This window comes from Gymnogyps californianus, chromosome 2, assembly GCF_018139145.2.
Source record: "Gymnogyps californianus isolate 813 chromosome 2, ASM1813914v2, whole genome shotgun sequence".
NCBI lineage: Eukaryota > Metazoa > Chordata > Aves > Accipitriformes > Cathartidae > Gymnogyps > Gymnogyps californianus.
Window position 1 is genome coordinate 165980908 of NC_059472.1, and position 15361 is coordinate 165996268.

Sequence of the window (15361 nt, forward strand, 5' to 3'; positions counted from 1 at the left end):
CACGAAGGAAGGATGGTGTTAGAGCCGGATGGGGAAGAGCTTGTGGTTTATCACTTGGAGGTCTTGTGATGACAGAGATCGAAATAGTAAACTTGATTATTTTCTTCAGTTAATAAGAGTGCAAAAATAGCCATGATACAGAGTCAAATCAACATCTTGGGTGACTGGGCATCTCCAAGCATCAGCTGAACAGTGTCAATTTACCACAACTGGGAACCTGGACAGCTGACCCTTACTGCAGTTGAGTTACATTGCCAGAAAAACTGCTGTATTCTCTCTAACGAAGTTATACCTATTTCCTCAGATGATCATCTACACCCTCTTTATTGTAACGGAGTTGTAAATATTTACCCCCAATGAGAAGCTGGGTTTGCTCTGGCCATGCTGACATACACAGCAGAAGTCACTCCTACTCTTTTGGTTCACCTGTCTTGATTTACACTTGCTGTGGGTCCTGGCCATCCTTTCACAGGGTATGGAGACTTCTGCCGTTTGAGGCATTCAATGATATTTCATCTTCTGTGGAAGGGCATATAAGACAGCAGCCAATCCATGCAAGTTACAAGAGGCCTCAGCAGCAGAAAATAGCCACTGTATCCCCTACCAAGAACACCTCAGCCCAAAGCAAGGGGTGAGGCAGTGGTATATTTGGGATGTTTCTTACTAAGAGCACCCATGATCAGCAATCTAGGAGGCCCACAACTACACCAAGGACAGCAATGATTGCTTTTCCCCTCCCAGGACTCTCAAAAGCTTCTCTCTGTCGCATACTTATTGTATGTCTTTAAATCACATGAAGCCCACAACCTTGCAAGTATTTAATGTGATAACAGAAGGTATATGTCTAGAGATCTTGGCAGATGTGGGCTTTGATATGTAGTGCTGTTCCATAACTGCAAATCAGATACCATGTTAGCTCCCTAGCCCTGTTTTCTGGAGGTCAATGAGCACTTCTGAAATAAGTTGTGGGTTTTTTTCTTCCTGAGAATGTCTCCAACGTAAGATGCACCTGTTTCTTGAGGGTAAAAGCTCTGGGAAACAATACCCTTTTTTTTAGGAACCCATACATCGCTCCTGCCTTCACGCTTCAAAATCCTAGGACTGTAAAGAGCAGAAAGGCACAAGTGTGGGTTTGTTTGGTTTTGTTTTCCTTTGATTTTGCTTTTATTTTCTCTGTTAGGAATGATACTCCAGTTGCTAAGGCTTAAGCTCACAGTCCTGTTGTATGTTGCCCTGCAGCCCCATGGCATCACTCACAGCTCATGCAGAGCAGGGAGGGGTATTGACTCACTGTAGGTATCAGCGAGGTCATCAACTGCTACAGCGAGGCAAGCATAAAAGGCCTGACGTCAGCTCTTGGCAGGTGGAGTAAGGTGGGTCTGAGCCGTAGCCATCAAGGTCCAACCAGTGGACCTCTCTGAGCACTCCAGTTCCAGGGAGAAATGGCAATCGTGGACACTTTTTCCTGTTAGCATAGCTTTCTTCAAAGCAAAGCAAAATTATAAAGTTCCATCTATCTCTGGCTAAGTTTTGGATTGTTTTATATATAAATATACACATACATACAGATTTATCTTACGATGATTACATTTCTAATTGCAGTATACAACTCTTTCTTGGATTTTTTTGGCAATACCTGCAAAACAACAGGCTTGTAAAAATGGGTGGGTCTGTTTTTCATGTTGTGTGCGTGTGTGTTTTGTTTTCCAAACCAAGCTGAAAGCCTTGTTGCCTGGGCCTTGCCCTTGCCCTAATGGAGAGCTTCTGAGAAAAGGCAGGAAGATAGGAGCCCTTGTGAAGGGAAGCAGCACCACTGATATACCTCAAACTACACAGCTCTGCAGTGGAAAACATTGCTGTGCAAACTGTCATCACCAGAGGCTGATAATGAAGATGCAGACTGGAGTTTGTAGCGTGTGGAGGGCAGCGAGCTCAGGGAGGGGCAGCGAGGCACCAAATGCTGTACCAGGGACTGGCTGGGTAGTTAACTCTTGCTGGACTCACTGTCTGTCTGGCCAGACTCCATCTCCCCACACCTCTCACCTCGTCTCCCCTTCTACCTCCCAGCCTACCTTCTGAAGCAGGGCCCTTATCCCATGATGCTTACTACACCCACCCAGAGAAGGACTTCAATGCTATGATCCAGATCTTCTCCAGCTATCTACCATAAATCCCTTTCTAACCAGAGGTCTCTTCTCCTCCTTGAATTTCTTCTAGATGCATGGTCCAAACCAGGACCTTAACTCCATCTGCTATTCTCCATGCTTGAACTGTTAGAAATTCAGATGCCTGGTACTGTAGGATTCCTCTCCTGCCTAGATGTCTATACGTTCCCAGTCCCCAGCCCACAGCGAAGGGATGAAATAAGAAGCATCATAAGAGAAATCCATGTAAATTAGTGCACCCTGGGACAGTCCATTTAATTGACACATGGGAACCTGAGGACACTCTGATGGGCATGACATTGTTTGGCAGAAAGAATTTGCTTTGGTGAATCAGCATGTGAAGGATTTGATGGAAAACACACACTGACACCCACTCAGTTTCAACCAGCTACATTTGATGTAGATGAGGGTAATACTAAAACAAAAACAAAAAAAAATGCGTTTTATACTTTGGAATACCTAAAAAGGACAGAAAACGGTGATTAAACCAAGTCTCCCTTGGACTTCATCCACTTGGCAGATGAAAAACTGAAATATTACTATGTGGTTTGTCAGCAGCAGTTGTTGTGAAAGGCTCCAAGTCCTGAACTGAGTTATGTCAATCAGGAGCAAGGCAGATTACCACTGGCAGCAGGGGTGTGACTTTGAACTGATTCTGGAGTAAATGAACTTAAGAACCTGGCTTGAAGGCACTGGCCACATCTGCACTTCCTGTTGCTTCATTAAGAAGACTGTGTCACAGCACAGTTTGTAAGAAGCTTATATTGCCTAATAAAGACACTTGAGGTGAGTTATGGCGAGAACAGAACAAAACTAGGAGAAGAGGAGTTTTTGGGTTCCTCAGGGGAGAAGGGAGAGAACATAGCCTTGCCAGAGAGTTCCTGGGTTATACTTCTATTCTGGTTCCCCTTTCTGTGAGAGTTAGTAAAAGAAAATGGATAGAGAAATGTCGTATGATGATTAAACATATGGAATAGTTTTTACAGAGAATGAAGAACACACTAGGAAATCAGCAAGGAAGAGAAAGGCTTGATGATGGACATGATCGAAGGATATAAAATCATAAGTGAAAAGGAGAAAATGAGCAAGTAATGATAATTTCTTCCAATAGAAGAACTGTAATGTAATAAAATGAACGGGTGTTTCAAAACAAACACATGGAAACAGTGCTCCACACAGCGTGCAGTTAAGCCATTGAACTCCCAGGATGGAATACTGTGGCTGACAAAATTTTACATCAGTTAAAAAAAACCAAACAAACAAACCCACTGATTCATGGATTCAAGAAAACTTTCTTTTTTACTGAATGGCATTATATTAGTGTCTAGGGGCCTCATATGAGGTTAGGACCCTGCTCACTAAGCTTCATGTACATGCAGATAGGAAAAGGCAGTTCATGCTCTGTAGTGTGTGGGGAAAAGGATCTGGAACATGGAAGAATGTTAGATTGCCTTTGGAGGGGAGACCCTGTTCCACGTTCATACTCATATTCTCCAGATGTCCAGACTCAAGCCCATTGCAGACCTTCAGTAAGCTCTAGGCCTCACTACCAACTAGGAGGCTACCAACTCCACACCAGCAGCAATACTGTAACATTGACACTAGACACATAAGCTGCATTCAGGTCCTTCCTAGAACGATCCGTTGCAAAATCAGCAAACAAGTCAAAGCTGTAGGCAGGTATTTTAATTCAAGATGCCTTTAAAACAGCGTTCAACCACCAGACATCCTAATGCCAGCTGTGTAGATGAACTGCTGGTGGAGGATGAGCACAATGTTTTTGCCCGCTCAAGCCCATATTTCACCAAACATTATTGATTTGTTTGGATAGGCAAATAAGACTCCAGTTTATCAGAAGTTTATAGACATCTAGTCATCAATTATTTCCCAAGGAATTAGCTGCCTAAATATTTTACCATCAGGATGTAGGTGACCCAGAGAAATTATTCAGGAAATAAGTTTCAGAGCTAAGAAATTACGTCAGATTTCATAATTCATCACTGATATATTCCACCAAATAACCAGCCATTAGGCCATGAAACAGGAAATACTTAAGCATGTGAAGAACAAACAGTTCCACAAAAATTAAGATACTATATCATGTTCATAAAACCATCCATGTACTTAAGTGTTTGAAAGATCAGGGATGTATGTTGCTGTAAGTGATGTTCTCATGCAGTGGCAGCTGGCATTTTGTTCCTGGAGTGACAGCAGAGGGAATTCAGAAGGCAAATACTTACACACTCACCATGCTGCTTCTTGACCATTTGAAGTATGGAGTTATTTATTGGACGTTATGAAGATCACCCCACTCATACAAACGTGCACTAAGTCAGATTATGGCATTTCCCTCCTTCCTCCCTCTCAGTCATTACTGGTTTTTAGTGAAACCTCATTGCTCTTGGCTCATTGTTCTAGCACACCAAAAAAATTTGGAGAACTCCACTCTTTCTCATAGCGGCACCCACTGTAATTGTTGCAAGAGAAAACAAAACAACTGGAAGTTGTTAGGCCATATGAAGTATTGAAGGGTTAGTCCCTTAGTCACGTGAGGTTCTCTGCACAAGCAAATTAATTTGCTTCCTTATGATTGACATGCATTACTGGCAACATAAACCAGCAGTTGGCTGTGAGCTGGAGCTTGAAATCAGTTGGAAATTCTGATAGCTGCTGTTACAAACTAGAAGACCTGAGAGAGGAAATTCTGGTTTTGTTAACACGGCAACAGCAGCACAGCTAATCCAAAAAGGGATTAGGGGCACGTCAAATCATTGGGGAGGGCTATAGTTTTTTGAGAGATGGTGAAGAAGGAAAAGGAGAAGAGTTAAGAGAATGGTGGGATACCCCATGAAAACAGTCAAAAAAAAAAAAATCCTCCCTCCAGCAGCAACAATCTCAAAGCTTTATATGTTCAGACTATATAGGTGGCAAGTTGGTAATTGAAGCCCATGCCAAGACCAGAGAACTTCCAGCCAAAACAGATGTGGGTTTATAGAAGCAAAGCATGCCTTTAAAATGAGTCTAGGGAATTCCATATTCAATAGTATGTCGATATAAACCCGAAGACATGAAAATGGGATCTGAGCTTTTAAAATGAAAGAACTAATGAAGTGGCATTTTTATGTGTCACAGCCCACATTTTGCTTTACCAAAACACAGTGGCCCTCTCAAAGCGTTAACCCTGATTTTTCACCTTTGGATCACAGGGATGTGGCCTGAGAAATCCCCGTGCAGAACAATTCGGCATTCTGACATCAGCAGCATTGTTACTATCCCCTCAAGGTATTCTTTTATGCTATAGTTGGACCACACAGATCGCACTTGCTCATGAAAGCCGGGAATAATATGTCAGGGACCAGATTTGCAGACTTTGTTATGTGCATGAAGTCAATGGAGCTAGGCCAGGCACAGACAAAGCAAGAAGGGACGTACGCACATGCAGACACCCACATTGCACATCTACACATGCACACACCACACACACAGCTGTACACTCTCACAGTGGAAAAGTTTGTCCAGTATAGCGGACCTATCAGTTTGCCTACTGATGCTTAAATGTTTTCGTCACTGTCTGCATGCATCACCAAGAAAATGATGGTCTTACTTTACAGCATTTTGCACATCATAAAAATGTAATCCCTGCCACAAAGAGTCTACAGTCTGAGTGTAAAAACAAGGGGAATGTGGAGAGGACTCAGCATTCGTTGAGATGAAGAGAGAGAGAGAGAGAAACCTTGTCCATCTTCATTGCCTAACATTGATTCTTAAATGCTATTTCAATACCTCAGTGAAGTATAGATTCACAGAACAGCCCAGGTTGGAAAGGACTTCAAAAGATCATCTGGTCCAACCTTTCACAGGAAAGGGAGCCTAGATGAGATTATCTAGGAACCTGTCCAATCACATCTTGAAAACCTCCAGTGTTGGGGACTCTACACTGTCCCTGAGAAGGTTATTCCAGCAAATGATTGTTCTTACTGTAAAAAATTTGTTTGTGAAAGTAAAAAAGGTACATTCTGAACATCCACCACACCCATCCAGCTCTTCCTCAATGGCAATACCAGTGCTCAGACGATATGAAAAATCACCGTAAGAGTCTTTCATCTAAGATCATAGGTTTGGATTTGTTTGTGTTTCAGTAGAAACCAGAGTATCTTTTCTCATCATCTACCTCCATTTCCTTTCCCCTTCCTGCCCAACACTTGACTGTCTAGCCACAAAGGATGTTGAGATATTCTATTTGCTGGCAAAAAGAGGCTGTGTTTACCCTTCTGTGAAGCAACAGCCTCTACAGCGACTTTTAGCATGGCCCATCCCATGCCTCACCTATCCACTGTCCAAATGCCAAATGTCTTCACAGGCTGTCTGGGAATAGTTGGCTCTTGTAGGACACCAGGTAATACTGACAGCACAGTCCAGACATGCTTGGGCCTTCATTATGGAAGGAGGACAAATCCTGAAGTTGCCACAGGACCACTCTTCATAGGTACTGTAGAGAGAGAAATGGTAGGACCAAGAGTTGATCCTTCTCATCATTTAAATTCCAAGCTATAACCTACAATCTAAGTCAAAAGATGATGTTTCCATGAAATAAGCAGAGTTACGCTAGTTCTAATAGTATTTAGCAACTTCAATCCCTAAACAATGTGTTCCAAAGGAGGTCACTAACCACTCTTCCTCTTTTAGAGGTGGTAGATGGATGTGCAGAAAGGTAGTCAACCTAAGATCATCCAAAAGGTTTGAGACAGAGCTGGAAAAAGGCTACAACTCTCCTGAAACCCCAAGATGTGCCTTGCTTATTAGACTATGCTGCTGTTCATGATAAATACCACTGGCCGCATACTGGCAATGACTGGGTAAATGTGATATATGTAACAGCCTTGTGGTGGCTGCAGAATTTGCTCTGCTGAGAGTAGACACCAGAACAAAAGTGGGAGGGGAGACCATAGCCCACTGGAAACCACGAGCAATCCTCAATGGATTTCCGCAACGAGTCTGTAAACACCTTCTCCAAAGCCCTCTGGCTACAAGTGAAGCCACTGGAACAAGCCTGAGGCACCACACTGCAACGGAAACTAAATGAGAACTGTAGAAAATACTATATTTTATTTTCTCATCCTTCCCTTCCAAGAATGAAACATTATAAAATACTATTAAGAACAACTTTTAAAATGCATTTTCTTCACAGATTGTAAGATGTAATCTCATTACCCCAAGAGTTAGAGTGTCTTGTGTAAATATCTGCTGAAAAAAAAAAACACTTCCAGTTCACCATTTACACACAGGAGTCTTCATCAAACCCTGAATTATCTGATTAAATTTTTAGTGGGGCCAAGAATTCCTGCAAAGTCATTGATTTATCTGTCTGAAGGGTACTCTTGGGCTTAAATGTATCCCAAGAGAGGCTGGGATGATAACTACCTTGTCATCCCAAGCTGCAGAAATCGCACTTGGAAACCTCGAGAGCTAAAACAGGTAGCTGCTAGGGCAGCTGTTAAAAACCCTTGGTTCTGCTAATGAATGCAGGAACAGCTGTCCTGGGTCAGAGGAAAGGTCAGTTTAGCCCAGCATCCTGTCTGTCAAGAGGGCAATGATCTTTTTCCCTTCTCTCAGCTTCTGTGGAAAGAGAACCCATAATCTCAGCAGGTCAGTGGAGTTGGAGACCAACACAAATGAAGGCTGTGGTTAGTCCATTGTAAATGACTGAGTTAGGAGACTCTGGGATGTCTGAGGGCCTGCTGCAAGGGATATATTCGCAGAACACTGCAGATGCAATGTAAAACAAATTAATGTAAATCCTCTTTCTAGGTAGCTACCACTTCTCACAGGATGAGGAGTGCTTTCAGCTTCACAGAGAACACCTCCCATCCCACCCTCAAACTGGTCAAATTTATCAATTATCTGGTGCTGTCCTCTGCAACCTCTCAAAGCAGGGTACAAGTAACATCTTACTCATTTTGTTGATCTTTCTGCACCAGAGGGGACTTTATCAGTTTTCTTAGTCATTTGGAATGCGTATATTCTTTAACAGCTGTAAAGGTTTTCTCATTGGAAAATGTGCATATAAAACAAATATCAACTCTCTTCTTTAGATTTTAAATCCTGTCGACTTGGCAGGAGAGCACTTAAGATGATCCACAGAGCTACTAAAGTTTATGATTGTCCAATGAATACTCTACTTTGACAAGTTACCAGAAAATATGTTCACAAATCTGTGATAGACTCTAAGCATGATTTTGATAGATCTGTTCATCTCCTGTGGCTCTCGCGTTAAGATCTATAAAAAGGGTCTACACATGCTTGCTGTGTCTGTCTAGTCTCCCAGCTCTGACTACAGTAAGGCAGATGCCATGTCATTTCTTCATGCAGCACCGAGCACCACAATACCTTAGCATTAATAATCTAGTGAAAGGCCCATTCTTGACTCCTCTGAGCCTATGTGAGGGGAGAGCATAAAGCCTTTCAGCTTAAATTCGCTCTTGTTTGATCTTGCAGTCATTACGGAGTTTCTGCAGCCTCCAGCATAGAGCAAAGTTGCTGCGGGGCTCTTCTGAAGTGTGGGGGTTGGATGCAAAACCCACCAAATGGTTATTCCACTTTGGCAGGAATAGCAAGAGGACAACAGCGTTGAGGGATGTGCAGATACTCCCTGGAGCAGCTGAGCAGGGTGCAGGCTGGAAGGGGATGACAGGACAAATGCGGGTCCTGCATCACCCTGCGCAAGGCACATTCAGCCATTCCTGTGCATTTTGAAGCAAGCACCAAGACAAAAAAAAGAAATCTCTACCAGCCTCATAGCACGCACTCTGTTTCCACACTCACGGCATTGCTTCCCCCATCCCCTTCCGTCCCTTTTCTCATCCCCCGCTCTCACTTATAAATAGCCATGGGCATGGCTGTGCTCCTTTTGGACTCCAAGCCCACGTACTGAAGTCAACACAGCGATTACGGAGGTCAGCTCTTTGCATAAACATCGCCTCCTTTTCGCAGGGCTGTTTCAGAGGCCTTTGCCCTGTCCCACCGTGAACTACAGCAGGAAATTCTCCTGAGCTATCTGAGGGCTAATTAAAGGAGAAGCCCAGAGACCCTGTAACCTCCTGAGAGTCCCGCAGAACTGCTCTGGCCTCTGTCAATGCGCATGACAAGATTACTGCTGGAGAAGGCGGTCGGGGCTTCTTCAGTCAGATACCACTGTTTTATAGACCCTGGCCAAGATTCGTTAGCTGTAATAAATGTGCTTTTGCCGTGACAAGCTAAAGCTCTCTCACTTAGGGGTCTGCGCGCTTCCTGGCAGCTCTTTCGTTAGGACTAATGACCACTCTCTGCTGTCACTTACATGCCCTGGGCAAAGCTGCTCTGGAGTTTGTGCAGTTTTAATTAAAAAGAAGTGGTCTTTTTTCTTTGGTTTACGTTAGGTGCCCTTTGCGTTGCTGTTCTCATTAAAGTAAGGGGCGCCTGCACTGAAGACATGTGGAGTTTTTTTCTTTGTTTTTTTGTTTTTTTTATGATAGCGTGGCTGGAAGTCAGTGTCACTGACGAGAAGCAATGTTGAGGTTTTAAATATCAGGAAACTGTAAAGTAAAGGTGATAATAATATGCCTTCCAACTCCCTGTGCTTTTAGGACATGTTCAGGGCTGACATGTGAATGAGAGGGGAGAACTATGGGGCTGCAGAGATGCCCTCATGTCACCTGGTCAGTACTTGATGTAACATGTTGGATACTGTGAATGTTGAGTGCTTACCACCCACTAGGAGCTTTCTTTTCATTTCCCTGTTAGATCTGCTCCTTACTGCACTTAAATCACCTTAGCAGTCTTTACGGTAGATCATGACGTCTAAGAACTTTCTTTTTTAAGAAAATAAAAATGAATTGCCCACTGTCATATGAATTCAAGGACGGAACACTTGTTGAACTCATGAAAAATTGTAATTAAATCATAAAAATTAGAAACACATGCAAAGATGCACCTACAGAGTCCAGTGTAACTGCACACCATATAGAACAGTTGGCTGCAGGGCACTGAGGTAATCTCCCAGAATTGCTAGATGGTTTCAAGTACCTGAGAGCATCCCTGGCTTACGGTCCCTCCTACAGACATTGCCACAAAGCTAAGCACTGAATCTAAGACTTCACAACTAATACCTGTCTCATCAGTTTTGCTAGATCTGTTCAGCAGTCAATTTATGTCCTTCTGTAGACTAGCTAGTAGTTCTGTGATTTCTACATTTTTTCCCACTCCAGAATGAACCCCCAGCAAAATGAAATCTGAAAAATAAAACCCCACAAAACCAAACCAACCATTTCCAAGGCTGAAACAAAACATCATTCTGTCTCAGTTTAAAGGCCTTAAACTTCATAAAAAATATGCTAAATTGGTATTTAGTGTTTCATTTAATTTTGAAATAAAAATTCTCTTCTGCACCTGCAAAATTTTATTTTTGCACTATCTGAGACAAGTCATCTGCCTACCATAGTTGAATGTGCAAGAAGTTTTATGTATCAAGAAGCATTATTCAGTTCTCTTTCACATCATTTGCTCCTTTGTCATTGCCTGGGAGGTAGCATCTCCAGTTTTCTGGGCTACTTCCAACTTTGCCCAGTAAGAGCCTGAGGTCATTCGGTCCAATACATCAGTCCATGCCTCTGCAGGGAGAGAAGGCCAGGAAGGGGAAGTCATGTAATATTCAGGAGTCCCATACAGCAATAAATTGTGATAATTACCCATCTAATAGACAGAAAAGAGATAGTCTTAGGAATTGCAAAGGAGTGAGGAGGAAGAGGAGGAAATTGGGCAGAAAAGAGTCTAAACTCACCAAATTACCATGCAATTGTCATCATAAACTCCAGAACATTGTTTTGTCTACTCAGAAAACCATCTTGCAACAAACAGACCTGCTTTGCTGCACTGCAAACAGTTTTGTCCTTTGCAATAGTTATTTTTAATCCCAGAGCAGTCTTGGATGGGTGATTATTCTTGCCAAGTTCTCCTTTTACTCCATGTGCCATGTATGTTCAATAATGCATTGTTACATGCTTTTATTTGTTTAGCAAGTTCAAGTAGGCAGGGACATAAAAATTTATTTCCCTTTCTAGCTAATGAAACCTAGCTAGCTATGCAAAGTTTCATTATTAGAAGGCAAGTGAATTCACTTCAGCAGTTAAATGTTAAGGCATGGGACTGATTTTATCTCCCTGATACTGTGCCGAGATACTAGATTTTTAAGTTTTCTGGTATACATTTTCTTTTTCGTGCTGGTGAATGTCTTCTTCACTTTCTTCTTCTTCTTCTCCCAAAATTTTACCCTGGTGAGGAATTGTTTCCAAAAAAATCCTGCAGCTTAGTCATATTCTTTTTCAGTGAAACACAGCATGAGCAGGGACAAACCATGAGTTTATGCTTTCGCTGCAAAGAGCACAAAGCAGTCTGTAATCAGTCCACCAAGACTGTGGGGTTTAGTTTATAATACTTGAAAGGGGCTTAAATAGCCTTAGGTTTTATTTCCTGCTCTACTTGTAGCCTCCTACATGCTAGATGCCCCCGAGCAGGCACATCAACTGTGCTGCATTTTCCCCACCTGTAAAACAAGAATCATGAAATGAGGATTGCCTCCGTAAGGCTCTTTCATATCTCCAGTACTATGAGATGGAAAATACTGTCAGAGAACCAACTTTCCTTCCTTCCATCCTTTCATCCTTTCATCCTTCCTTCCTTTTCTATTTGCCCAGTCTTTGTCATCCACGTTCTTTTTGTTGTTACAGCACAGAACTTTGTATCTGATTCTGACATCACTGATTTGTTGATGATTTAAGGCAACTGAATTGCACTTCTGTCAAACTAACCAGGAAATACAATAAACCCAAAGAGCAAATGTGAAATAGGAGTAAATAGGATCTCTTATCTCCACTTCTCTGTAGGTAGGTTAAAATATTTAATCTGGTGCTGATGAGTCATTAGAACATCACTGAAATGGATAGGTACCTGCGAAAGTCCTACTTTATTACCGAAATATTAAAAGCAAAGTGATATAGCAAAATTTAATTTGCTTCCTACACATTGGTGATCAGGCAGTGAAGAGCTGTGGCACATATATCCCCTAACTTTACATACTTAAATGCCTACATCTAAACTTAGTCATCTTAGGCTACCTTACAACCAGCAAGAGAAATATACACCTTCCACAGGGATTTACCAGTACTCTCTCAGGCACCTGGAAAGTCTGAGGCCAGGAGAGTCGTAACATGTTATGTACCCCTAAGAGCTGAGGGAGGGAGACCTAAAAAAGTTGATCGCAGTGACAAACACTAAAGATTCACCAGGGATCCCCTCCACTGAAGTATGGGGCTGGGTTGGCTGAGAAGCTGGATTCCAGGAAAACATCTCAACTAGGGTTTCAGCTGCCTCTGCCCATCAACTCCCTCCTCACACTGGGCATTTGGATTATGAAGAAGCCCTTAGGCAAGCATCACCTCTTTATCTACCATATGATACATGCCCCACAAAGGAGCTTTGCTTGAATTTCTTGCAAGCCGTAGTGACTCAGGAGCCACTATGTTGACACTTTCATTTATCGACCATTTCCAGTAAACAGTGACTAGCAAGGTTCATATTTCTCCCTGCTGCAACAGAAAATGTATTTCACTTAATGGACAGTTCTTGGAGAGCTGACGTGTATATACCCAATAAAACTCTAGAAATTGTTTCTCTTTGATGGCGCAGCCTTCCATGACGCATGATTTTATTCTTGGCCTACTGGTCAGAAAGTGAAGACAGGTTATTAGTGAGTGAACATCTAGAGATCCAAATTCCAAATATTTTCACTGCAGATTCAAAAACCATTAGATGCTTAGTCAAGGCTTAAAAAATAAAACACCCCAGGAACAAACATGTACATTTGATTTAGTCTATAGGAAAAGATATTGCAGGTTTCTACTCCTTCCCTTTTTGCACTGAAGTGATCCCTTGGTCACTGTAGCCAATCTACACCTTTTATGATGTCTGAGAATTGATTTGCTAAAAGTTATGCATTTCCCTCATTAAACAGTACTAAAAAGGTAAGTCAAACCCACAAGACCACACACGTTGGCATTCAGATATTAAATATACTGTGCACAGCTAGCATGATCACATAAATTAATGTTTGCTTCCATCTAGTGGGTGGAAGTAGAAATTGCATTTAGGTGGAATATTATGCAAATTTATTTTGCAGGGAGTTGTGGGTAATACATAGAAGTTTTTTTCCTTCTTTAAGCTGTACGATTGTATGGCTGATCTAGGCTCTTCACAACGTATCATTAAATATAGTGCGATGTTTTCATTTAGTCCTCAAGCTACAACCTCATCTCTGAGCCACTTTTGATTCACCGTGGCTGTCACTCTTGGACGAAATCCAAACACAAAAGAAGGGTTGATTAACTTAATTATGTAACAGTTGTGTCACAGAGGGCTGCTATAGCAGATTACTTGACTAAGCGCACGTACTAGCCGGAGGACTGCTTTCCGTGATGAAGAGGCCTTATGCAGGTCTATGATCTTACTGGAAGGGCAGTGTAGTATAATATTTGGGCCACTAGAAGCAGAAGAATGAGATATGGCCTCTGTTTTGCTCTCGATTTTCCTATTAGACTTCCCTGTGACACTAAGTAGTTTTAAATAGATTAGAAAATGGCACTAGAAGGAATTCACTGCATCTTCAAGAATATGCCCCTTAGCCATAGAATAGAGAAAAGTCCTCAGCAGTCAAAAAGGCATCTGCTTCATACTACTCACTGATAACTGGCCACATGACCCTATAATATTCTTTAGATGTAGTAGTGAACATCCCAAACTCAAAGTAATTAGACGCTTTGTGAAGACAGATGGAGTGAGCAATAAGAACCAATAGTATTCCAAGTCTTAAAAGAGTATCTTAAGTAGCATTCCTAGAGGATCCTGGGAAAGGTACCATAGCCCACATGACACAGGAGGAAACACTTATCTCTAGAAAAATGCAAGACGTGCTCAGACTTTGGAGGAAGGACGTGAAGATTGATGAATATGGAGGCAGTGCACCTGGGAACCAAAGAGTAGGTCAGAAGGAGCACCTGGATTGTCCTCTTTTGCATACCCAGATAATATGAAGGTGATACTCAAACCATCCAGTTTAGGTACCTGAGTCCAGCATACAAGACCTAAAATACAGGTACTTACCTCCCCAGACAAGCATGAGAATTAGGCATAAATCTCAGACGGTTATTTCATCTCTCAAAAAATTAAACACCTACATTGCATAAGCTAAAATGTTCTTTCAACTTAGTTGATCCTACTGACTAGATCTGCAGTGATTCTAATGCGACCTGAGACTCCTTGCTCACACGAGCTGCTATGATGCAATTTAGTTACCTAACCACGCATGTCTTTTACAACATTTGAGACACATGGGTTTCTAAGAGGTCCACATGAGGCTTACAGATTGGACACAGGACCTACAAGACATTTTGAACATTCAGGAGCATCAAATAGAGTATGTCAGGATGTGTCAACTGCCACTAAAAGCCTACATTGAGACAAGTGAATCTTCTCCCTACAAGCCAAACTTAGTTATTTTAAATTGCAAGTTAACGTCTATCTCAGGTTACAGCTGAGTAATATGGAGTAGAGTCTTGGCCTGTCCCTCACCAGCAATGACTTTGTCATGGCAACATCCATAGGAACTAGGAGGCAATGAATATGCAGAATCCTTGAAGCTAAATAAGGGAAGGCACCTGCTCCTGTCATAGCAGGAGTGCAGAATACAAGAGACAGATTAAAATATTCCATTATTTGGGAAGAAATGTCCTATGCCAAAGTAAAGAACACAGAATAGATGCAGTATTCTCAGAAATCATAAAGATCTTATGCACTTTTCTTTTTGGAAAACAGTTGAGGTTTTTTTCTGTTAAAAGAACAAAACCTTTTGAAGAGGAAATTTGCTACCATCATCCAGATATTTGATTCTTTCTGTTCCAGCTGGAGAAGGGTGATAAGAACTCAATAATCAAACCATTTGACATACAAAATGGAAACAGCCTTTCTGCATGAGTATATGTTTGCAGTATAGTACCTCTGCAATATAGTAGCTAATCCAAAGCACCAAACTGTGATTTAACAAATATATAACATCATGATGTAATACAATTCTTAAGAAAAACAAAACAAAGCAAAACAAACAAAAAAAA